This window comes from Ixodes scapularis, unplaced genomic scaffold (assembly GCF_016920785.2).
Source record: "Ixodes scapularis isolate PalLabHiFi unplaced genomic scaffold, ASM1692078v2 ptg000187l_1___fragment_1__unscaffolded, whole genome shotgun sequence".
In the NCBI taxonomy this organism is placed as follows: Eukaryota; Metazoa; Arthropoda; class Arachnida; order Ixodida; family Ixodidae; genus Ixodes; species Ixodes scapularis.
Genome location: NW_024609930.1, coordinates 717,894 through 741,885, shown reverse-complemented (window position 1 = coordinate 741,885; position 23,992 = coordinate 717,894).

Genomic DNA, 23,992 nt, shown 5'->3' with positions numbered 1-23,992 from the left:
TATGGTAGGAGTGAAGAAACACTTCGAATATACAGAAAACAACAATCCAACAGCCGACAGTGCCTAAAAATGGACAATGGTCTCTCATGTAAATACACAACGAAGCATAAATACAAAGGTCAATAGGCCAATAGAACAAAAAGGTACACAAGGAAGAAACAAAAGAATACGCCCTACATATCACAGTCACAGCTCATAAAAATAATACACACTGAGCGAAGGAAAAAATCACTAATACTTGTTTAAGCGATTAACAAATTCTGGCAAGCTACAAGAATGAACAATTTCCTCGGGTAACTTATCCCACTCATTGACTGTCGAAAAAATGAGTACTTAAAAACATTCATTCTGCAGCTTAACTCGGCGAAAGCTCTGCTATTTCGATTTCTGGAAGGATGTCTTGGGACTTCAAGTGGTGTTATGTACAAAAATTTATTCAGGCTTACATGACCGGAACTTAGACTGAACATCTGTCCACCTTACGTCTACGCTGCAATGTAAGCAAGCCTGCCTGCTTATAAAGGGCTGAGACTGAATCAGGACGACCATATTTGTTAAAAATAAAACGGAGTGCTCTTTTTTGTAGATTCATTTTCAAGTAATGAAATATTCTGTGCAGTGTGGGGGTCTCATACGACCGCAGCATATTCGAGAGTGGAACGAATGCCTTATAAGCGGTCAGTTTAATATCCACGCTAGCTTGTTAGAAATTTCGACGGAAGTACTATAGTTTTGATAGTGCCTTGCGCACTACCCTGCTGAAAAAAATTATATGAATATTTTTTTATGTTTATTGCACAACTTTTTTTTCATATTAGAACTTACTATTTCATATCTGTTTCAGCTAGGCTAGGGGCGCTAGGTACCGCCCAATTTATGTGCTACAAAAATATTAATACTTGCTCACGCCACCATGTGAATATATTACGCACACCACTAGCATCAGCTGAACATATACATTGACTAATCCATATACACGGCACAACAAACATGATTACAACAGCACACCCGATAACTACTTCTTAGCTCTGCGGTTTGCCTTTTAAACAGGTCGTTTTGAAGGTTCGGATTTGCTCGGTGACCACCTAAGAAATAAAAAAAAAAATATTCCACAAAATTCTGATTTATTTTCAGCAATTTCATCCTTCAGAAAATATTTTGAACGGCTTAGGGGATGAATATCCTAGTAAAAAGTAAAGATCATGCCGTAATTATTTGAAAGCCAATGAATCAAGCCGCTCCATTGCAGTTTGAAGCCACGTGTTTCGCTTGCCCGCGCGGCACGTCGTATACTAAAAAAAAACATTTATATGAATGTATTTCTGATATCGTTATTAGACACATTGAAATTTCTGATATGAAAGTCATATAATTTAATATTTAAATCTCTTATAAATTGCATATGTTGCATATCAGTTGGCATATGTTGCATATCAGTTCTCACATGCCGCATATAAGTTTTTGAGTATTTCATATCAGTTTCATATGCCACATATCGGCTTTTGGATAATTCATATCAGTTTCATATGTCACGTATCAGTTTTGGATATTTCATATCAATTCTTATATGGATTCATTGTTATGTACCGGCGCCACCGGCAGGTGGACTAAGCAGCCGATGCCGCGAGCCTCGTGACAATCGCCTGCTAGTGAGAGCTCGGGCACTTGTTCCTAGACCGAGAACCACGATGGACGCACCGTCCACACTCTAAAGCTGACAGTAAGGCTTGTATTTATCATTCATACACTTTTTTAGTAGCATTCCAACGTAAATCGTTGCTAATTAGGACCCCAAAGTATTTATAGGACGAGACGTCTGAAAGGATATGGACTCTCCAATGCGCATTAGAAAGTTAGAAGTTTGCGTTTGCGAGCGATGTGCATGTAGACACTTTTTATGGGGTTTAATGACATTTGATTCGTCGATCACCAAGCCTGAATTTTTCGAATGCAAGTATTAAGTTCAACTTGGTCATTTACATCACGGACTTCAGTTACAATATGGCGTCATCGGCAAACAAGCGTAATTTCACAGGAACGTTACGAGTAAAGTCATTAATGAAAATCAAGAATAGGTGGGGTCGAAGGAAGGAGCCTTGCGGAACGCCTGATATTGCCAAAGCACCTGAAGATCGAGAACCGCCAAACAAACTGGGATCGTGATTCTAGTTAGCCCCGTAGCCAGTTTATTATATGAAACTTTTTCAAGATAGACTGTAATTTTACAAACAACTTAATGTGAGACACGTTGTCCAAAGCCTTAGACCAAGAAATATTAGATCAATTTGCCCAGTACGGTTAAGAGAGGTATTAAATTGGTGAATCGTTTCTATAAGCTGGGTCCTGGGGGACAGACCTTTACGAAAGCCATGTTGGTTGGTACGAAAAGAAAACGATCGAGCTCCAAGTGCCTTATGATGTGTTTAAACAGATAGTGTTTCATTAGCTTCGAACATGAACATAAAATAGTAATTGACCTTTAATTGCTCACTAGTGGTGGGGTCCATCTTTACGAATGGGAATGACCTTGGCTGACTTCCAGTCATGTGGCAGCTTTTTTGAGGACAATGATTCTTCACAAAATTTATGTAAAAACTTTGCACAGCACTCAGCGTAGCGAAAAAAAAAGCATTGGGAATGCCGTCGACCCCAGCACCCTTCCGAGTATCAAGGTTTATAGTCAGATGCAACCTAAGAACAATCTTTTAGCTCCACCCACAAGCACATTGCGCCCATCTGAAGTGCCTTCGCCGTCGAGAAAGTAGTTCGCCAGCAACGTTGCTTTTTCTTCCTCCAGGAAACATGTCTTAAACTACTACAATATTTATTTAATTCATTCAGGACATTTAAATAAGTTAAAATACGTTTTTTGTCAACGAAATAGCTGATTAGTAAAGAAAGAAAGTCATGTCCAATGTACCGTCTTCCCAATTCATTTTCTGTCCAAGGTACTGTCTAACATACCGTCTTCCAGCGCATTCGATTGAGGGAAAGCGAAGCACTTATAGTTCCTGCAAATAATAAATATTTAGTGATTTACTTAGTTTTGTGGGCTTTGCGCACGAAATGTGTGCCTTTATTTTGTTGGATGAATAGAAAACAAAAATAATTATACTTTTCGGGTTTTGACAAATCGGCACCTTCCCAAGTCATCGACACCACCACCGCGCCCCGCTCTCTTTGTCTTCCGTCATGGATCCCACTGGGGTGACATCGGAAAGCGATTCCCCTGATCCTTCTTGGACGAAACAGCCTGGTGCAGCCTTACCGGCGACACCAAAGCGGTTCTTCAAGAAGCACAAGCAAGGTAGCGTAGCTTCTCACCTCTCAGCAGTGCTAAGCCTCGCGCCCGCTTCGAAATTTTCGTTGGCGAAAGCGTCGCTGGATTCTCACGTTGTCGCGCAAAAACTGCTGCAAACGCAAGCCGATACCATTAAGATTTCGTGGCGTAACCTCGGGCACGTAAAACACGGTGCAAAAAAGCAGAATAATTGTCACGAGAAACTAGCGTCGCGTTGCTAAGGCCAGCAGCCATGTTGAGCTTTTTTTTTTTTCAAAAGGATCGCGATTGGTCCACGGAATCGTGACGTCATGAAAACGATTGGCTGGCGTTTCTTGGCGTAGGATTACATTTTAATCTGAGAGGCATTTCCGGTTTTTTCTTAGCTTGCGACCGACTATAGAAGATACGATAGACACAGACACCTTCGTTAGAAATGTTGGTATCTGGCAGGGGATCAAAGCTGACGGCATTTGTCATATAGGGCGAATCACCATTGTCAATAGTAAAAACTCTCAAAAAGTAATCATTAGAGCAATCCGCGATTACGCCGGGATCATTGACGGTAATGTCAAATATGGAAAGAAAGCTGACGGAGTGTTTCGTCGGTGATAGATATCTCCAAAATTTTGCTGGTGATGACTGGAGGAAAATGTGCAAAGCAACGCTAAAAAATTTATCTTTTTCGTTTGATATCATGACTTTGTCATTCAAGTCTGCAACAGGTGCCGACTTCTTTTTTAGTTACTTAATTTGTCTAGCAAAGTGCTAAATTTCGCTGTTAATCCACGGGTTACGTTTCTTGGACACAACTCTACGAGTTGGCACCAATGTATGCAGATAGTGATGAATAGTGACCTTGACGAAGAGCCACAATTCATCAATACTATAGTTATTCGTAAAGCAGATAATTTCAAAAAAAGTCAAAGGCCTGCTCAAGCACGTCAAGGACAGGTTCATCACTCGCTTTCGAAAAGTCGCAAACATAATGCTGAAAATAAACCCTGGAGAAGGGTTTCATCATTTCATCATTATTGTCCAGCTCGCTTGCCCCTTTGCATTTAATTGCATTATAATTATAACATAATGCTGTACCCGAGCAAGCCCGGGGGCGGCTCTCTTGTTATACCAGATGTACTCAAAGGTAACGATTAGGTGGTCCGAAATACCCTTGAGTTTATGGACGTCATATTCGCAGGATGCAATCGGCTCGGAAACAAAAATAAGGTCAAGCAGGGATGATGCAGTTTCCTGTACACGTGTCAACTCAGTAACAACTTGTTGAAGGTTGCAACTAAACGCCATATCAACAAGTATATCAGAACTAGAACAGTTGGTGTTTCGAGATAAGAGACAAGACCAGTCAATCAGAGGCAAATTGAAGTCTCCAGCAATTATTAGGTGACTATTTTTTCTTGAGAGTGGACACGCAGTCACTTAAAGCTGTAAGGACAGCGTCACTACTGTTAGGGGGGCGGTGTAGGACATCTATAATAAGTGCTGGAGATTACGATGTGACCCTAATCCAGAGTGATTCCGCGCCTGGAACGTCATCCAGAAGCTCAAATTTCAAACATTCTTTAACGATTAGGGCTACACCACCACCCCGAGTCGGCCTGTCCTTCCTAATGATCGCAAAGCCAGGAGGTACAATTTCAAAGCCATTTATTTTATTCTTCAGCCATGTTTCGGTTATTGCTACAAAGTCCGGGTCGTGTGCATATAAAGTAGCTTCCAGAGCGTCGACTTTATTAACAAGACTGCGAGCGTCTATGTTCCGAAGCCTTATAGTAGAATTGTTCAATGCTCTTCACGAAATATTAACAGTCATGGTGAGTCTATATCTCCAGACATTGCAGTATTTAGACTTGTACTCAAGCTCTTTTTTTTTTTTTTGAAAAGGCAAAGTGGCGCTCTCAAAATCTTCGACTTGGCTGGTACTTCCTGCATAGTTTACAGGGGGCGATGAAAAGTAATTTTTGCCAAAGAAAATTGGATGCATGTTAACGGCTGTACCCTATAACGGGCGGTATCTTGCGCATGCTAGCCTAGTGCTCCTCAGTGCTGCCAGATGATTGTACCACAAACGCCAAATAGCTGGAGGAAATAATCCAAATTTAGCCAAAGCCGCCAAAATTTGATTCTATCTAAAAATAAAAAAATCACAATTAACTCATAAGTTTTAGATATATATGGTGCCCAAAATTTCTCTAAACTAGCAAGATTTTTCTTATTCTCAATAGACCTGAATATTACTTTAATCTGGAAAGTTCCCTTCGGGTTGGCAGCCCTGTCGCTTCGCGATGAGTATGCGTTACGCTGCCGCGAGAGGCGCGCGTATCGGCACAGAGTTAGGTCTGTTGGGTGCCCATTACACCAACATTTCTGTCTCCCCGCCTCTAGCCCAAACTCCCGAAACACAGAGGGAACAAACGAAGGCACACAATGCCTTCTTCTTCAGCAGTGTCCGTCTCTTTCAAGAGTGGGAAGATCTTTTCTCCCGAACCTCATACACACACAAACACAAAAAAACAACAAAAAAACTAGCCCATTTGTTTCTAGGTCAAACGTCTAAAGATAAACTGAGCAAAAGACAGGGATGTTCTTTATTTTTTTATGGAAAGAGAACCTTTTTACGACCAGCGCAGTCCGAACGGGTATCAAGGCAACACCCCAAGTGCCCCTTGGAATCGTAAGATATACTTATTTTAGTTCTGAAGGACCGGTCACACACTTGCAACCGAGCACGACCGAGTGAAACAGGCCCTGTTCTTAAGGGGGATTCAACCGCTATTTATTTGTACCCTTCTCCTCAAAGGTGGCGCAGAATTTTTCCGGAACAAACGAATTTCATGCTCGCAGCTGTGCATGGAGGTCGGGCGCTCGAGGTGGGCTCGGGCCACGGGCTGTTTTCCGCCGGTTTCGAGCTAGTTGTTTTTCGCCCTGCTTTCGCCACTGCCGGAAGCGGCCAACGGGCGTCGGGAAATACGAGCCAGTTCATATGTAGATTATAGTAGGTTACATAAAGTAGAATAAGCTCTGATTTCCGAATCGATTCGAAGTTCCAACCACGCTCGAAATCATTGAAAGCAAAGGGGGCAATGTTGCGACCGTTTGGAATACCTCATTTGGGACCTGAACGTTTTTGTTTTTTTTTGGAAAAAAAACAAACAGAAAGCGACAACAACATATTTTCAGAGCTCAATTTAAAGCCAGAAATATTAAAAAAAAAAGACATAAAGCGGCCGTTTTGCACTTCCTATCTCTTATATCGACCTTCTCTTTGTCCGAATAATAGTTTGCAAGTCCGCTTCGAGGAGGTGTGGAGTAAAGCCCCTCTATCCTGGGAAAAGTGGCGCCATTCATTCTTGTGGAAATGCTAGAGACACGTACCAAAATGAGTTGCTGGGCGAGTTGAATAGACATCTTGACTTAAACTTATTTGCGCTGTTTAAGTCTAGAGACACGTGCCGCGCGCCTCTTCTGAAAAGTACATGGCGTCTCAAATCTAGCACAGTGGTGCGCTGTGCCGCCATGATGTTCCTAGTGCCACGAGCGGTGAATTCGTGCGGTCGATCACCGGCGAGCCCTTGCCGGTGGCACCGGCGACCGAAAACGCGCCCTTGAAGGGCCACGTGACCTTCTCCACCCGAACACAAAGCACATTGGTGTGCACAAGGGGCGTTCATAAAGTTCGTATTATTGTCACGAAGGAATCGAGATTCAGCAATCAAACTTAAGTAGAAGTTGAGACTTTCACTACATGTTCGCCACTAAAAGTTACCCAGTTTTTCCAGAGATGCACCACATGCCGGAGGCCATTGTTATAGAACTCCTCGTTTTGAGTGTTCAGGAATCGCTCCAATTCAGCAATCACTAGATCGCCGTCCTTGAAATGCTTTCGTCTTATTTGGCCACATTGGAAGCGTCTGCGCAATTTAACCAACGTGTCATAAACTGGGGCGTGGTCCCCCGAACAACGCTCCCAGATTGGAATGAATATCCTTGGCATTGCTTTTCTTCAAATGTTATAAAAACAAAACAAAAAGAAAAAAAAGTGAAAGCCGTTTACAACTCCCTGTAACGCCGAATTAGAGCGCAGCTCTTGAGGAGGAGGAGGGAAGGGTACTGGGGGGTCAACTGACCGGAGGGGGGAGGGTCACGTGACGATGATAATGCCGACGATGTCATCAGTGACGTCACTGATGACGTCATCAGTGACGATGCGGATACCGATGACGTCATTAGTGCCGTCACTGATGACGTCACAAGTGATGATGACGATGACGATGCGGATGTCGGTGACGTCATCAGTGACGTCATCAGTGATGATGACGATGCGGATGCCGGTGACGACATCAGTGACGTCACTGGTGACGTCATCAGTGATGATAAGGATGACGATGCGGATGCTGGTGACGTCATCAGTGACGTCACTAATGACGTCATTAGTGACAATGACAATGCGGATGCCGGTGACGTCATCAGTGACGATGACGTCATCAGTGATGATGACGATGCGGATGCCGGTGACGTCATCAGTGATGAAGACGTCATCGGAGGGTCACGTGACCTCGGCGGGGGGTCACGTGACCTTGGGGGGTCATGTGACTTTGGGGGTCACGTGACCTCGGAGAGGGAGGGTCACGTGACCTCGGGGGGTCACGTGACTTTGGAGGGACACGTGACCTTGGGAGGAATCACGTGACCTTGGGGGTCACGTGACCTTGGGGTGACCTTGGGGGTCACGTGACCTTGGGGGTCACGTGGCCTTGGGGTGACCTTGGTTACGCCAACGGCGACGCCGCTCATGCCGCAAACGGGCGCCTAAGAGCTGCGCTCTAAAACGGATCGCTGCATGTGCTTGGCACCGACAGGCGGTGCCATTTTAGTTTCGACTCCCTAGCGGTGTTCCGAGCTACTATAGCATGCGATATTTATACTGTGCGGAAAATAGAGAGACGCGAGCTCATGTTGGTGCCTGTTTTGATCTGTTTTTTTTTTAATATTTTTGTGCCGATAATACGAACTTTATGAACGCCCCCCGTATGTTTATACAGCCGCAAGTTAGTCTGCCTCAGTGGCCGTCTGGTATCTCGAGGTGTAGATGGTCAATTCAGCCAGTGCAGTACAACCGCTAGCCTGGGGTATTTTACCTGCAGCACGCAGTAGTGATACACGACCGCAAGCCGGTACCATATGCTCATCCAGATCGAAACGGGCAAGGGTTTGGGTGGAACCCAGGACGCTGGGTTCTGCAGCGCGAGCTTTCGCTCCACGTGCTCCCAGCTGATGTGTGCTAGCCCACTCGGCCACCGATCCCCCCAAACACAAAGCGCCGGACTAGCGCCTTTATTTGCCAAATCAAGACGTCAAATTAGTCGTTAGTTGTTTATAGAGCAGGAGGTTAGTCTGCCAGAACATGGCGACATTGTTACCCACTGTAGATAAACAATTTAACCAGTGCAGTACAAGTAGTAGCCTGGGGCCTTTAACGTGCATCACGCAGTATGTGATGCACGACCGCACGCCGGTACGATGCTCATCCAGATTAAAACGGGCAGGGGTCGGATTGAACCCATGATCCCTGGGTTCTGCAGCGCGAATTTTCACCCCACGTGCTCCGAGCTGGTGTGCGATAACACAGTTCATAATGGGTTTATTGGCCATAATCTAGGAGGAAAAGGAGAGGGAGAGCATCGGTAACTATGCGGTCTGGACGCTGGCACGAACTAAAAAGGAAGAGACTAGATGAAGATGGGGGGGTCCAACTTGCCTCGTGGATAAAATCTAGGAGGCCGTTCAGGATTCTTTTTTGGTTGTCCTGGGATCCAGGCGGGTGGGTCCATCCCTCCAGGGAACTAATGTCTGGGGTTCGGTGCTTTGTCCTGTCTTCTTTTGATTTAGAGCACTCTCATAGGATGTGGGGAATGTCGGTATTCTTGCCCATGGTGCACATTGAACAGGTTCCAGACCTGGTTTCTTTGCTCCATGATGCGATGCGGGAAAAAGTGCAGGTGGTGTCCGTGGGTATTTTTGTGAGGAGAACGCTGGCTCATCTGCCGAAACCCTGGGGAAGGGGATCTGCGTTCGAAGGAAGTTTCTTCCACAGTGTGGTCCGGTAGTGCTCTTTAATGTGGGCCCACTCTTCATCCGGGTCGTATCCTTGATTTGTTTGGCCAGCCTTGTCCTGATCACAGGCGGGGGCATAGCCGTGGTCATGTATATGTGGAGGGACGTCAGCAGCTTCGCGGAGAAAGGAAAGGGACGCGCGAGCTAGCTGATGAGCCTGTTCATTGCACTCGATGCCTGCATGCGTAGGGATATAGGAGATTTTAGTGGTCGTTCCTTTCTGCAGGAGTCGGGAGGCGAGCTTCTTGATTTCCCAAACTATGCGGCTCGGGCTTCTTGCTTTCCGGCATTCTTTAATTGCTTCCTGCGAGTCCGCGAACACTCGGTTCGCGAGGCATACCTGCGGATTGTACAGTTCTGTGATGACAGCACATTAATTCCTTGTTATTATGCATGCTGCTAATTTGGTTTGGTGTTCTGCATAACTGGAGGTACCGGCACCGCTATGGCTCCGCGTGGGTGTTGTGACTTGAGAACTGTTTTGAGGGCGATGTAAATCGCCGCAAGTTCACCCCCTTTGATGGAGGTGCGCATTGGAAGTGCGTTCGCGGCCGAGGAGCCGAGAGCTAGAAGGTATACTGCCGCTCTCTCCAGCGGAACCGGGGAGTCTTCTGCGGTGGTGTCGGTATATGCGGCCATGATGTGAGTGGGGTCGGTCCTTGTCTCAACCATTCTGGAGTGCGCTTCTGCGATTCGTGCTTGCTGTTGGCAGTCGCCTTTTCGTGCAGTCGGCTTGTTTACAGCAATGTTCATGTAATCCTCTCAAGGAGAGAATTGCTCGGGAAGGTCGGGGAGGCCTTCTGTTGCGCGGCATAGAAATTTCAGAATTTCCCGTCTTTGCTGAGAGTGCTTAAGACGTTCGCTGTGTGCAACCGTGCTAGCGACGACAGTGTCATGAAGTGAGTTGATCTGTGCGTGCTCCTTTAGTTTCCCGAGTGGGGTCAGTCGAGAAAGGCCCGTGATGATCCTCATAGCTTGGTTGTTCAGGGACTCAAGTTTTCGCCAATGTGCCTTGGTGAGCCGGTAGTGTCGGGCTCCGTAGCAAAGTCGGGAGACTACCATGGCCTTTACCATCCTTCTGACGATCTCGTCCGTTGCACCGCCCTCGGCGTTACATATTCTTCTCATGATATTGAGAGCAGAGATGCAGTGCTTCAGCGTGTCTTGAAGCCATATGTACGCGTTGCCTGTCTTCTCTACGATAATTCCCAGGATCTTGACAGATATACGGGGCTGGATCCGCTTTCCTGCGAGCACGAGATGGAGTTGGTCGCCAATATTCATTACTCGCTGTCGTTTGGGTGCTATGGTAATATTGTTTGTCTTGTCTGGGTAGGCTTGGAGGCCTACCTTGTGAAGGTGGACTTCAGTCATGTCTAGGCCGGCTTGGAATGTGACATGTTGCCTCTCGATGTTTTCGCTCTTGGACCAGATCGATACGTCGTCGGCGTACATTGTAAACTCTAGATTGTTAATGTTTTTCAAGTTCGTAGGGTAGGGCCGCCATCGCGATTTTGAAAAACATAGGTGAGATGACAGACCCTTGCGGGACACCTACGAGGTTGGCCTTGGGTTCACTGCAGTTGGCTTGGCAGCGGATCGAAAAGGTTCTGCCTTTGCGGAAAGTCTTCGAGGAAAGTCTTAGAGGAAAGTCTTAAAGGAAAGTCCCAGTGATGCCAAGGCGCTGAGATTCTTCTTTCTCTCGCTTTTGCTAGCACACACTTCTTTCGCTAGTACACTCGGCCACCGATCCCATTTTTTTTATTTGCCTGGGTTTTCTTTCTTGATTTGGATGTGACGATACCGGATACAGTCTGGCAGACAGGCTGCCCGACCTCTTTGAGCTCGGGCGAAAGTTGTGCCTGTAAATTGCCGGCACATGGCAGAGAAGCGCCACCCGAACAGCTTGCACCCGCCAGCCTTTCACCAGACGAATGCTCTTGCCGAAGATATGGCAAAATATTTTGCCGGGAAATAACCACCAGAATTAGCCATACCTCAGAGTAACGACACTTACCCATTTTGGTATCAAATTATGGTTGCCAGTTATCTGAAGCTTTATCTGCAATCAAAGGAAACGCTTATATCGTATGTTCTTTTTTTTATCCACCAGCCACCCAACCAGGTCTAGAGAGAAGGAAAATATCTCTAATAATGTTTCATAAAATAAATGCTGTTCTGAATAAGTATTTTAGACGTCTTTGCAATGCATTCAACTATTTATTTTAAATTTCCAAGTAAATAATAGAATATCTTTGTTCAACCCTGCACGACCTTAGGGTGCTTACGAGCCTCGCTAATAGCGTATGCAAGCGTTCGACCACGCACGCTAACATAGCATAAAAAAATAGTATCGACAAAAGTCTCATTTTCAGGGCCTTAACAGGCCTTTTGCTAGGAGTTTGCTGAAGTCTAGTTACACGTGCAAACCGTGCTGGCGTGTGCAGTCATATAACTGATTGAAAGTAAAAATCTATTTTGCTTTCAAAAAGTTCCATCTTATGTTGATTACTTTGAAAAAAATCTTGTTCTCTGGCCCGTGTAAAAAAAATACGCATCGCGGGAAGATGAAACTCTGATAATGGGACGGCCAGCAGTTGGAATACAGCGAGAAAATTTGAGAGTCAACTGGATTAGAAGATAAAAACGAGAGAAGAAATTTTTCTATGAATGACGTCCATCTGAGACTTATAATGTCAAAACAAGAACTTACGTTGTGGACACCTTCCTGATTTATTTAATTGAAAAAAAAAACGCTTGCCAGGAAAATAAAAAAATAATGGTCTCTTATTTTTCTTTTTCTTTTTTTCTGCCAAGTGTATTTTACTTATATAGGTATCACATACGTCCACGATGTTACTTCTATTTGTTTGCCGATATTAGACTTAGGTGGACATCGGCTGATTCACTGCACAATCGCGAAACTACGAACATTGCGTAACGTGAAAATCTGAAAATTTGAGTGATGAGCAGAAGTGCTGCCAGAGCAAGCTTGTTTGTCCCTTTGGCTTGAGCTCCCGCTGCACCAGTACTGTTGCAGCTGACTGCAATAGAACACTAAGAGCCGACGCTTGTATCCGGAATTGTGAAGGGATTTCACAGAACAGAGGTCAAACGTTCGAACGGGTCCATCGAGCTTGCCAAAAGCGCTGTTCGTAGCTTGAGCGTTACATGCAACTCCTGTTTTATGCTTCGCACTCCCGTACACTGGAGGAATATTTACTCCGGACATCCATTTACGCTACCAAATAAGATGATATGACCAAGTAAGGAGAAGCCCAAAGATTACTCCCAGTGAAAGAGGGAAGAAAGCCACCAATTGTTGTTGTTTATTATGCTCTAGTTCCATAGAGCGACAAACAGAAACAACTAACACCAATACGCATCAAGCAAAGGACAAAATCAATCTCTGCCGCCGCCCGTTTCAATCTGGATGGGCATCGTACCTGCGTGCTGTCTTGCATTACTACTTTGTGGTGCACGTCAAGGACTCCAGGCTGGCAGCTGTACCGCACGGGTTCTACTGCTCGCCTACAGCTGAGACACAAGTCGCCGGTTGATGCGGACTAACTTCAGGCAGTATAAACACAGACACAAACCCAAATGAAGTAATCACGCAAAGGTATCTTTGACGAGCTTGCTGTCTCTCGGTTCTTTTCAAGTAAGTACGGGCGATTGTAATCCTGCCAAAGGCACATTCGCGTGCATGATTCATTTGCTTGATGTCGGTGTTGGTTCTTTCTATCAGTCACCCTCGTTGGACCTTGGCATGAGCTTAGGGATGAGCTTAGCGATCACGCAACTGCCCAGAGCGGCAGTACAACCGGGAGCTCGCGCTATTACTTCCAAGCATGACCTATCATCAGCATAATCATAAACGTTATTATTCAAAAAGTGAAAGCACCTTGCGGTCTCTGGTCAGTACCCTTAGTCCACGGCTCCGTTGGCCGCCCAGATACGGCGGGCTAGCCCAACCAGTCGCGGCTGTTCACCGAGCACTGTGCCGGATAGGACCGCCTCTTAGGAGGAGAAGGTGGGGGAAGGAATGGGGGCGATACCCTCACCAAGGGAGGGGGGGCGCATTCCCAGATGGGGTGGTGAATGTTGGTACAACTCATACCAGGTAAAGTCCCTCTATTCTGGAAAAAGTAGTGCCATTCATTGTTGTGAAAATGCTCAAGACACATGCCGCGCGCCAATTCTGGGAAGAGCATGGCGTCTGAAATCTAGCTCAGTGATGGTAGAGTGTACTAGAAGGTACGAGTGGGACGAGCCATATGCTCCGCTCATGCTTTCAGTTGCCCCTCAAAATATGGAAAGCGACCACATGGAACTAAGCCACTTTGATCGCAGCGTCACCTTCGCAGCGATCAAGCAACGACACAGCTCAAGGTTATATGAGCAATATAGCCCCTTTGAGGCTATATTGTATTTGTTATGATTTTGACGTCAGACGTAACGTCAAAGCACCACGACACGACGACGCCACGACGTCATTGTCAACAACGTTACACGACGCCCCGACGTCATCGTCGACGACGTTACGGGACGCCAAGATGCCGTCGAAGGCCGTCGTTACATCGCGTCGCGTCGAGCAGGACGCCTTGGCAACATCAAGTCGCCGTTGTAACGCGGTCATGACGTAGGGCACCACATAGAGGACGAAGTGGACGTGGTCGTCGATGCCGACGTTGACGTCGACACCCCACGCAACGTCAAACATCGCTATGACGTCACATTAACGTCGTCCTGACGTCATTGTGAACTTCAATGTCTCGAAGATGCCTTGACGGCGTGTAACGTCATCGACGATGACGTCGACGTCGTGAAGCTGTCGGGACGTCTTTGTGACGTCGAGTTGTGTCATGTCAACAACGACGTCAACGAACTGACACCAAGCGTTCTTACGGCGTCGCATTGACAAGGACGCCGTCATCTTGACGTCCTGTGACATTGTCGTCGGCGTCATCAACGTCAACGGTCACATTGTCGTTGTTGTCAACGCAACATGACGTCAGAACGCAGTCTTGATGTCGTGTAACGCACGTTGTCAACGTAGATGGCGACGTTGACGTCAAGGCGTCGTCCTGATGTCGCATGGCATTGTGACGACAAGTCAGCTCGTGGTGACTTTATGTACGTGACGCCTGACGTCTAGGTTATATAAAAAATATAGTCCGACGTTCTATCGTTTCCATGACCTTGACCAGTGTGCCGATCGAGCTTGGACGAAGCATAGATGTGTCGGTGACTCGCTTCCGTTTCTTGGCGCAGCGCAGTCAAACGCACTAAAAAGCAACTGAGTCTATGGACATATAAACAGCCTATAATGCATGGCATTAATTCTTAATGTTCGTCAGAATCTGGTTTCTGCAGCACTTGCAAGCATCGATCTTTTCCCCGTGTCATCAAGGAACACGACCGCTCTGACTGGTGTAACACATAAAACTAAAATATTCGTTTGTAGGTAGGTACGCATTAATTCGTGCTCGTGACTCCAGACGCACCAGAGAGGCATGCACCCCGTACTATGAATGCGTGAGAGGCCCGTCTAGGGGATGATAATGATAATACAGAGCCTGGGGCACGGTTAATGTACTGTGAGGCATCACGAACTAGGGGTCCAAGTTGACCGCAGGTGTGTGGCAGCTTCGCTACAAAGTTGCGGAAGCTCGGGTCGGTCACTAATTAGCACGTTGGTTATTCGGTTTTTGCAACGCTCTGAAAGTGCCGACCAACGGATTCATCAATTGTACTTCTGTTGTGTGTATGTTTAGACAATGTCAAGTTAGTCAGCCTTGAGGGCGTCTGGTGTCTTCGTTGGAGATGAAAGCCAGTGCAGTATACCGCCGCCTGTCTAACGTCTTTAACGTGCATCACGCAATAGTGATACATGACAGCACGCCGGTATGATGATCATCCAAATTGAAACGGGAAAGGGCGGGGGATTGAATTTACGATCAGTGGGCTTTACAGTGTGTAGCTACACGTGCTACCGATCCCCGAGCAACCAGACATCGCGGTCAAATTCGAGCTCCAGAGAAAGACAGCAACAAGAAAATCTCCGGTGTGAGGCATTTAGTACTAGGGTCGTCATCTCGTTTAAGAAGTTGGAAATAAAATTCACAGGCCCGATTTTAGTTACTCAAATACAGAAATACAACAATATTTAGTTATCTCGTCATGGTCTTAAAATTAGAGCACCCCTAGTACATACGCCCAAGCGTTTTGTCATGTTTGTCTTCTAAATAATTGTATTGTTAAAAATGCCTCAAAGCACGCTCAAAACATTCAAAACGGTCATATTTTTGAATTTTTAATTATCTCCAGCGCTCTCAAGGGAAAATCCAAGGGCCGTACAACCTTCATTACGTCTTCATAATTAACCTCCAAAGAAATGAATACTCTCGTGTATTCCTGAAACTCAGGTTTGTGTAGCGAAATCGGCCCATTGAGTGATGACCGGTTGAATCCCCATTAAGCCTTTTATCGCCGACTATAGCTGCCTTTGTCTGCACTGCACTCGTTGAACTCGCTCGAAAGCGAGAAGTAAACGTCGGAGGTCGGCGCTTCGCGTTCTAACGCGTTCGACGAGCGCAATGGAGACAAAGCCTGCCTTTGTCTCCATCTGCACTTGTCAAACGCTTTCGAATTCGAAAACCAAACGCCGAACGGCGGTGTTCAGCGCTCTACCGCGTTTGACAAGTGCAGTGGAGACTCAATGCTTTTCTTTCTTTTATTTGTGTGATTTTTAATTGTGTGTTTACACAAGTATTTTCTTAACCTCCCTTGCGTAATACCCGGCCACGGGTCCTTCTGGTTAATAAATGAAATGAAAAGCAGCAAGCTATAGGCCTCCCTACTAATCATTCCAATCAAAACTAAGCGTTCTGACGTCATCGCGCGCTCTCGTTTCTTTTTCTATCATTTTCTAGGCGAGTACGCATTCTGGACCGAAGGTTTGAACAGACTGTTGCAGCCTACCTTTGGGCAGTACAAGCTCACCTGATTGGGCCTCGTACTGCTTGAAGCGTCTTCGCTAGGCTTTCTTTTTTACTTTTGTGTAGCACTGAAGAACGTAACAACACATACGGCCTCCTGCACTGAAGCTCCGAACGAACTGTGGAGCCCTCATTTTGGGTAGCACAAGCTCACCTGATTGGGCCTCGCACTACTTGTGACTCCTTCGCATAACGATTTTCGTGCTGTGTAACGTCGAAGTACAGAAAACACCCTTCGACGTCCAAAATCGGTTAGATTCATTGCCACAAGACATTCGAAAGTAAAAGATTCCTGACTCTACCGCTAGGGTACGCGTCTCTTATCTCTTCGTGGTCTCGTCAAAAAATCTGGGGTCTTACCGCGCTTTATTTTGCTTCTTTTTTTTTTTTTTTTTTTTTTACTTTGGAACATTTGAAACGGCGTCTCTTGGCTCACGCACTCAGCGTCTTAGCTTTGACGTGTGCTTCGACGGCGTTCGATTTTTTTGTTTCGTTTCTTTATGTTTTCTTCGTGATCTCCCGTTCCGCATCAGAGCAGGCAAGTTTTAGCATGTGTGGCAGTTTAAGGAGCTTAAGTTTGTACTACTCAAAAAAAAAGTCCTACCGAGTCCCTTTTCGCAGCGTCCCCTGGGCAACACAGAAGGAACATTTCAACTTCCGAAAACGGCTAGATTCATCGCCGTTAGACAGTGGGAAGTGCCAGATTCATGCCACAATCACTAAGATAGGCGTGTCTTATCTCTGGGTGGTGACATCAAAATATTTGGCGCCCCAACGCTTTGTTTATTGTTTTTTACATTTTTTTTTTTTTTTTGCTTTGGAACACATGAAAGCGATTGAGTTTCTTGGCGCGCTGTTAGCGTCTTATGCTTCGACGGCGTTTGAATTCTTGTCGTTTCTTTGTATTTTCCTCGTGATCTTGTTTCGTACCAGAGCAGGCAAGCTTCTCCAGTGTGACAGTTTGAGACGCTAAAGTTTGTACTAGCCAATTGAGGAGTTTCAGCGACGGTGTCACCGCCCTGGCGGCCGGTCACCGAAAGAGAAAGAGGGGGATAGGTTCGCTGGGCGTTGGCTTTGTGTAAATGCGTTGGCCGCGAACGTAGGCTTATAAACTTCGGCAGAAAGAATATTACGCTGCTCTAGTGTTCCGGTACGAGCAACAGAGGTGACACGACCTGCTACGGCTAGCTACGACCACCCGCCGCAGCGATGCAGGCGTCGAAGGAGCGCAACCAGTGTACTACGCAGTCAGTCGCCGTCGCCCGACGCAGATCGTTTGGCATTCAGGGCTTTCCGCCCCGGGTTCTTCGTTTGTACTTGGAGCCGGGTATTATTTTCTGTGCTTGTGTATGTGCGCAGTGGCTGGATATGGACCTCATAGAGCAGTTATTCAGACTCAACAGCGACTGAAAGTTGACGGCGGAGGGGCTTGCAACAACACTTTCGGTTGGTGCACGGGCGTGACGACTACACGGATAAATTTTAAGATTGCTGTTAGCAAGGTGGGTCATCGTCGCTTTATGTTGACACGATTTTAAGTGTAAGTACTCCGTGCAAAGGGGAATCTAACGCGTTTCTAATCCACCTTTGTTTTTTTTTTGTTTTTTTTATCACGCACGACCGACTACTGAGCAAATGCTTCTGTACCGATCACTGAGTGAATGTCTTCGGCGTGAATGTCTTCGGCCTTACATTGCGGAACGCCCAATAAAAAGTCATGTTCGTTCAGCGAGAAAACTTCCCTTTCGAGTGACCTTCTTTGATTGATAATTTCTCCCGTATCTAGGTGCTTTAATCAACACGATCGATTACGTCTGATTCACTAGTTAAGACATTTTGCTGCCACATGCGGCACTAATGCTTGGCACGACGTATGCCACTGGTGATATTGTGAATTGGTTTACTTCCAAAGCTAGAAGTGTAACAGGTGGGACCATTCAGTTTGCTGAAAATGTGATGATATAGGAATTTCGTTGCACAGCTAGCGTTTTACGTTTAAGATTGATAAGAAACATGCTCATGCGATGATGCATGTCTACAGCATAAGCTTTGCAGATCCAGAATGGGTGTGCAATAGGCTACAGCCTCAAGGTTTTTAATGGACCAAATTGGTGATTACACGACTATAAATATTGTGGTGGAAAAATGCCCATTGACTCGGTGAGTTCTGATCGTGACCATTGGTGTGCTGTTGACAAATTAGGTAATGGCACACCTTTTCCCTGACAATCTGGCTTCAAGGAACATCGCATCTAGATGTGCTTAAATATGTTTATTTCACGGTTCAGTTGACCCCTCTGCATCATTACAGGAAGGCAGTCTCAAGCCACAACAAACAGCACTGAATATACAATGCATAATAACAGGCCCCAATGTCCAGGTGTATAGTCCGCAGAAGCCAATTGGAGACTAGAAATGTTTTTGTTTTGTTTAGATAGTTTGCTATTGGTGTATAATCCGCAGGGCCCAATTTCCGCGCCCAGTGCATAGTCCACCAACCTGGTGCGTTGCGTCTTCGGGCTTTTTTTCCTGGGTGGTATTTTCTTCAGAAGTTCTTCGGCGAACGCTATTGAGCCTGAAGAACTGCTCTTGAGACCCATGCATATCCAGCCACTGAGCCCGCACAAGCGCAGAAAATAACACTCGGTGCCAAGTACATACGAAGCACCTGTGCAGAAAGCCGTGAATGCCAAACGAGCAGCGTCGGGTGACGGCGACTGACTGCGTTGCGCCCGTTCGACGCCTGCATCGCTGCGGTGGGTTGTTTGTAGCTAGTCGTAGCGAGATGATCTTCACTTCAAGTAAGAAATCTTGCCATACCATAGTGAACATATGTGTGCAAGTGTTCGACGACGTGGGCTCTCACGTTGGTGCAGTTGTCATCAAGAAAGGTACATATCAACAATGTTGCGTGTCTGAGGCTGAAACTATGACGCCTACTTATCTAAACCTAAATTTATTGGTCTGCGGCTACAAACATTTTCGTTGACGTTGCTTAGATGATGTAACCGTTCAGGCCTCGCATTAAATGGTGTTGCGAACTCTTCGGTTGTGTATGGAAATCTATTTTTGCCCTATAAAAGACATTTTCAATAGGACACATGTCTTCTGCTGATACATATCTTCCAATTTGCAATGCAGAGGCAAACAGAAAATCAACTGCGTACATCTACCACTTAGCATAAGCACCTTTTACCATTCGTTCTGGAGCACACTCAAATATCAGCTTAGGTTGCTCTTGTATTAGAAGCTTTGCGCTGTTCTGTAAAAAGAAAACAGTTAAAAAAGCTTTACCTTCGTTCTCCTTCTCGCATTTAATACAGACTTGTTGATCAGCAGATCACACACCGCAGATATCACCGTGGCACATACAACTCGAACGACCGATGATACTATTGCTATTACAATAAAGCTTTCCACAAGAGCGAAAAGGAGGCTTGTAGGGGTGCACAAGCACATCGAAATGAGATTTGCGCTTCCGGGGCTTGTTTATATTATGCGTAAAAACAGGACGATCGGCGACCAGCTGATCGCAAAATAACACCAAGGACACCGATGTTTCGATTCATAGAATGTAGGATAAAGACCTCAATCATCCCTTGTATGCTGTAGCTGTCATACTTTCCATCCTACCGCTTTTTAGCACAATTAACTATAGAACAACCGAAGAGTTCGCAACACCGCTTAATGCGAAACCTGAATGGTTACATCATCTAAGCAACGTCAACGAAAATGTTTGTAGCCGCAGACCGATAAATTTAGTTTCAGATAAAGTACGCGTCATAGTTTCAACGCGCGAACATTGTTGATATGCACTTTAACCCCTGTCACATTGAGGAAACACGGCGGAAACATCAACAAAACATGTTTCTCAACAGTCGGGAAACATGTCGGCTGTCGGCTCTGTTGCCCGACAACCCTCTCACATTGAGGAAACAGCAACACAACATGGACGACAGCGACAATGTTGTCTCGGTGTGACAGCTTTTGGCGACGGAAACCTCGGCAACTTGTGTCGGACGACACGTGTTGCCCATTTCGGTGGCTGAGCGAATTTTTTTCCAGAAACACGGCAACATCTATATTTTTCAGTACAGATAGTCGCACGAGAGTACTTCAATAATTGACAACTCGCCATTTCTAAGCAGCCCCAGCGCTATTGCAATTAGCACATCCCTCCTTGCACTGTGTGGTTTGTCGGAGCGGTCGAGTTTATTCGATCAGTTCAGTGTTTCGTTTGAGATGCCGTCGAACCCTTTTTTCGATGCGCGATTTCACCATTGCTAGGAGATCCTCAAAGGAGCCGGTGCCCATCCGACTCCAACGCCGGTAGGCCTCGGAATCTTCCAGAGCCAGCTCCCGCGTCAAATTCTCATAGGCAGCTTGTTGATGCACTCTTGCGAGCCACTCGCTGGTCCATTTTGAACGCGGCTTCTTGCGCGGCAGCAGCTGATCGTCAGAATCATCTGAATCGATGGCACAAAGAAGCACCAAAGCAGAAGCTGCTGCTGTGGCCGGCGCGTATGCCATCCTGCAAGGGTCTAGCCCTGTAGCAGAACGCAACCGCCAAATCCAGAGAACACGAGATGGTTCGCGCGGCTGATGAATCGACCACGCTAAAGTGACGGCGATGAGACGGCGATTCAAAATGGCAACGATTCAAGGGGCGAGCGGAGCCAGCGGTTCTGAGCCTAGCCGTCTATACTTCGTTTCAGCTTCGGTCCAGACGCAGCCGATGCTACAAGCGCGAGCATGTGGCACAGAACAGCGCTTGCACTGCACGAGCGCGCGTGCTTGGTAGGGCAGACGAGGGCGAGAGAGAGAGAGAGGCAGCGCGCAGGAGAGGAGGCAATTTGTGTTCTTCCGACACGCTTTCCCGGTGTGACAGGATGTTCCCCGAGTGTCGGAGAACAAGTTGGGAAACATGGTTTTCGGACGACAGCAACATGTTTCCGGACTGTTGCTGTTTCCGCAATGTGACAGGGTCCCCGAAAACATGTTTTCCTCGTGTTGAAGGACAAAGTTCTCCGACTGTTTCCTCAATGTGACAGGGGCTTTACATACCTTTTTTTGGACCCGCGTAGATTGGGTTCAACTTGATGACAGCTGCACCAGCGTGAGAGCTCACGTCGAACAATTGCACAGATATCTTGACTATGGCAAGATTGCTTGCCTTCGACTGGTTTGAACACTTCATTTGTAGCATCACGGTAGGTCTTGGTTGAAGCGATGCTCGTCTCGCACACGGCAACAAACAGAGAACGACACGCTTTGTTTAATTTATACCCTACCGGTCTACGGGCGCCGCAAATCTATCCCCCTCTTTTCCGCCATGTTGGATCGATCAGAGCGCCCCCTATATTCGCTGAAACTCCTCAATAACATATTCGATCAACTCGCACCGGAATAGCTCTGAATCCAAAACAGTGCACAGCGTTCCTCGGTGTTGCACAGCGAAGTCGGTGCAACACCGATTACGTCCGCGAGCGGTGCCCGTCTCCTGTCAATTTCTCCTGGCTTTTTACTCGCCGATTTATCAGTCCTACACAGATGGACATTGTGGACGTAATTGGGGTTGAGTCCACGAAGCGGGTGAAAATTCCACAGGTATATTTTGTCCATCTTTGTTGGTTCAACAAAGAGTACCACCAGACAATAGCCGTACCTCGGTGACATCGAAACGCCTCGCAACGTTTTCTTCGAAGTGCATAAGTTTTGGACACTCCGTTTCACCGCAGCAATCACCGATAATCACGGTGATGGTAAAAAGCTCGTCGTCTTCGCTGTCTGAAGAGCTGAGGAATTCGTACAGTGCCGCCGCGAGGCCTGTTCGTTTTCGCGAGGTTGCCATCTCAGTAGACTGCGCGTCTGCTATTCCTGCCATCTCCTCGATTTCAACTCCTGACCACAATGCCTGGTGGGATTGCTCCCAGGTGCACCGTCAATGTTTTTGGTGCGCATTGGGAAACAAAAAGCCGCACCGCGAGGGTGCGCTCTGATGATCTGGAATGTCCGGTGCGCACCGGTGCACTATATCGAATACGACGGGGCGCACCTCGGTATACACTGTTGCGCACCGGCGTGGATGATCAAAACAAGTCATAACAAGTCTCTTTTCACAGTGTCCTCTGGGCAACGCAGAAGGACTATAAACTCGGTGGTGGCGCCAGTGGCTGGAAGCAACGATCAACGTAATGATCTACGTTACTACACTGTTAGCAAAAAATAACACGCCCAGACGTGTAAACCGTTGTCCCATAGCGGACACGTCGAAACGTGTTCGTTTTACACGAAGCCATCTGTGTTTTTCGTCTACACATGAGTTGCTGTGTAAACTTAACACGCTACACCGTGTCTGCCTTCCGCAAAACCGTTTCGAGCGTGTTCCTTATGAAGCATGGCGGCCAGCGGCCGAGAACAGGCGAGAGACGAGCCCAGCGAGCCGCGCGCCTTTCAGCCGAATTGAAAGCACACAGGGCGCGTTAGTTCTCGTTCGATGTCTTTTATACACAGTAAAGTCTCCAAGCGGCGGACGTAGCTACTTGCAAAGGTACGTACGTGTGTTGTCGGCGGTCGGCGGCGTCAATAGCTTCAACGAGCCGCTAGACAAAAAAAAAAAAAAAGAAAAAAATGAATGCCGAACTCACATGGATAAATAACTTGAGCAAATTATTTAGAATCCGGCGGTAACTTGCGCCACCTATCGAGATTTCTAGCAGCCTGTTTTTAAAAAAAAGACGAGTCCGTTAACACTGGGAACGACCACGGCCACACAGCAACCCTACATACAACGCAGGCGACGCAGGCAACACAGCACACAGCTACACGGCACCGACATATACACAAACACAACAACCGACACAACGCCCGACACTTCTTACTCGATATCCATTTCTCCCCGCGGCGCATATAAGCTTGACATGTGCGGGTGAGCTCCTTGGTCACTGACCATTACAGATTTATAGAAGAATACACAAAACACGGCGCAATGGACAGCCGTGTGTTAGAACTGTTTGCATTTAAACAGTATGGAGGCAAAATCTATAATGCTAGTCCGTTGCAATAAATAATGATATGTTAACAATAAATCTTAAACCGGTCATGAAAAAGTTCAAATTTTTGTTATTTTCTTGCTTGACCAGTGTTATGAGCAGTCCGACTAGCATGAATCAGATAGCAAAAACAAATTATTGGGATTTTGTCATTACGTATACAATAATAAATGAAAATGATCCTTGCGCAAAGCATTTTTTATATATTTTTGTGAAGGACATCCGGACATCCGCCCAACACTTCACTTCCGCTAGTTGCAGCAGTTGCAGTACGGGAGCAGACGCCTTCACTTTTGGGGCGTTTTGATGCAGTTTGTTGTCGTATGTCGTGTCGGTGTCGAGAAGAGCGGTGGGGCTTGGGAGTTTGTGACCGGTGTCATTCGTGAACACTGGTGCGGGGCGCTGATGCGTCTTTTTTTTATACTGCCACCACCCCGAACTTTGAAGATACACGGGCCCGTAGCAGTGTGTTATGCTGAATCGCGAGCTCCTTCTCTGTTGACGTCGCTTTCCTGGTACCACTCGTG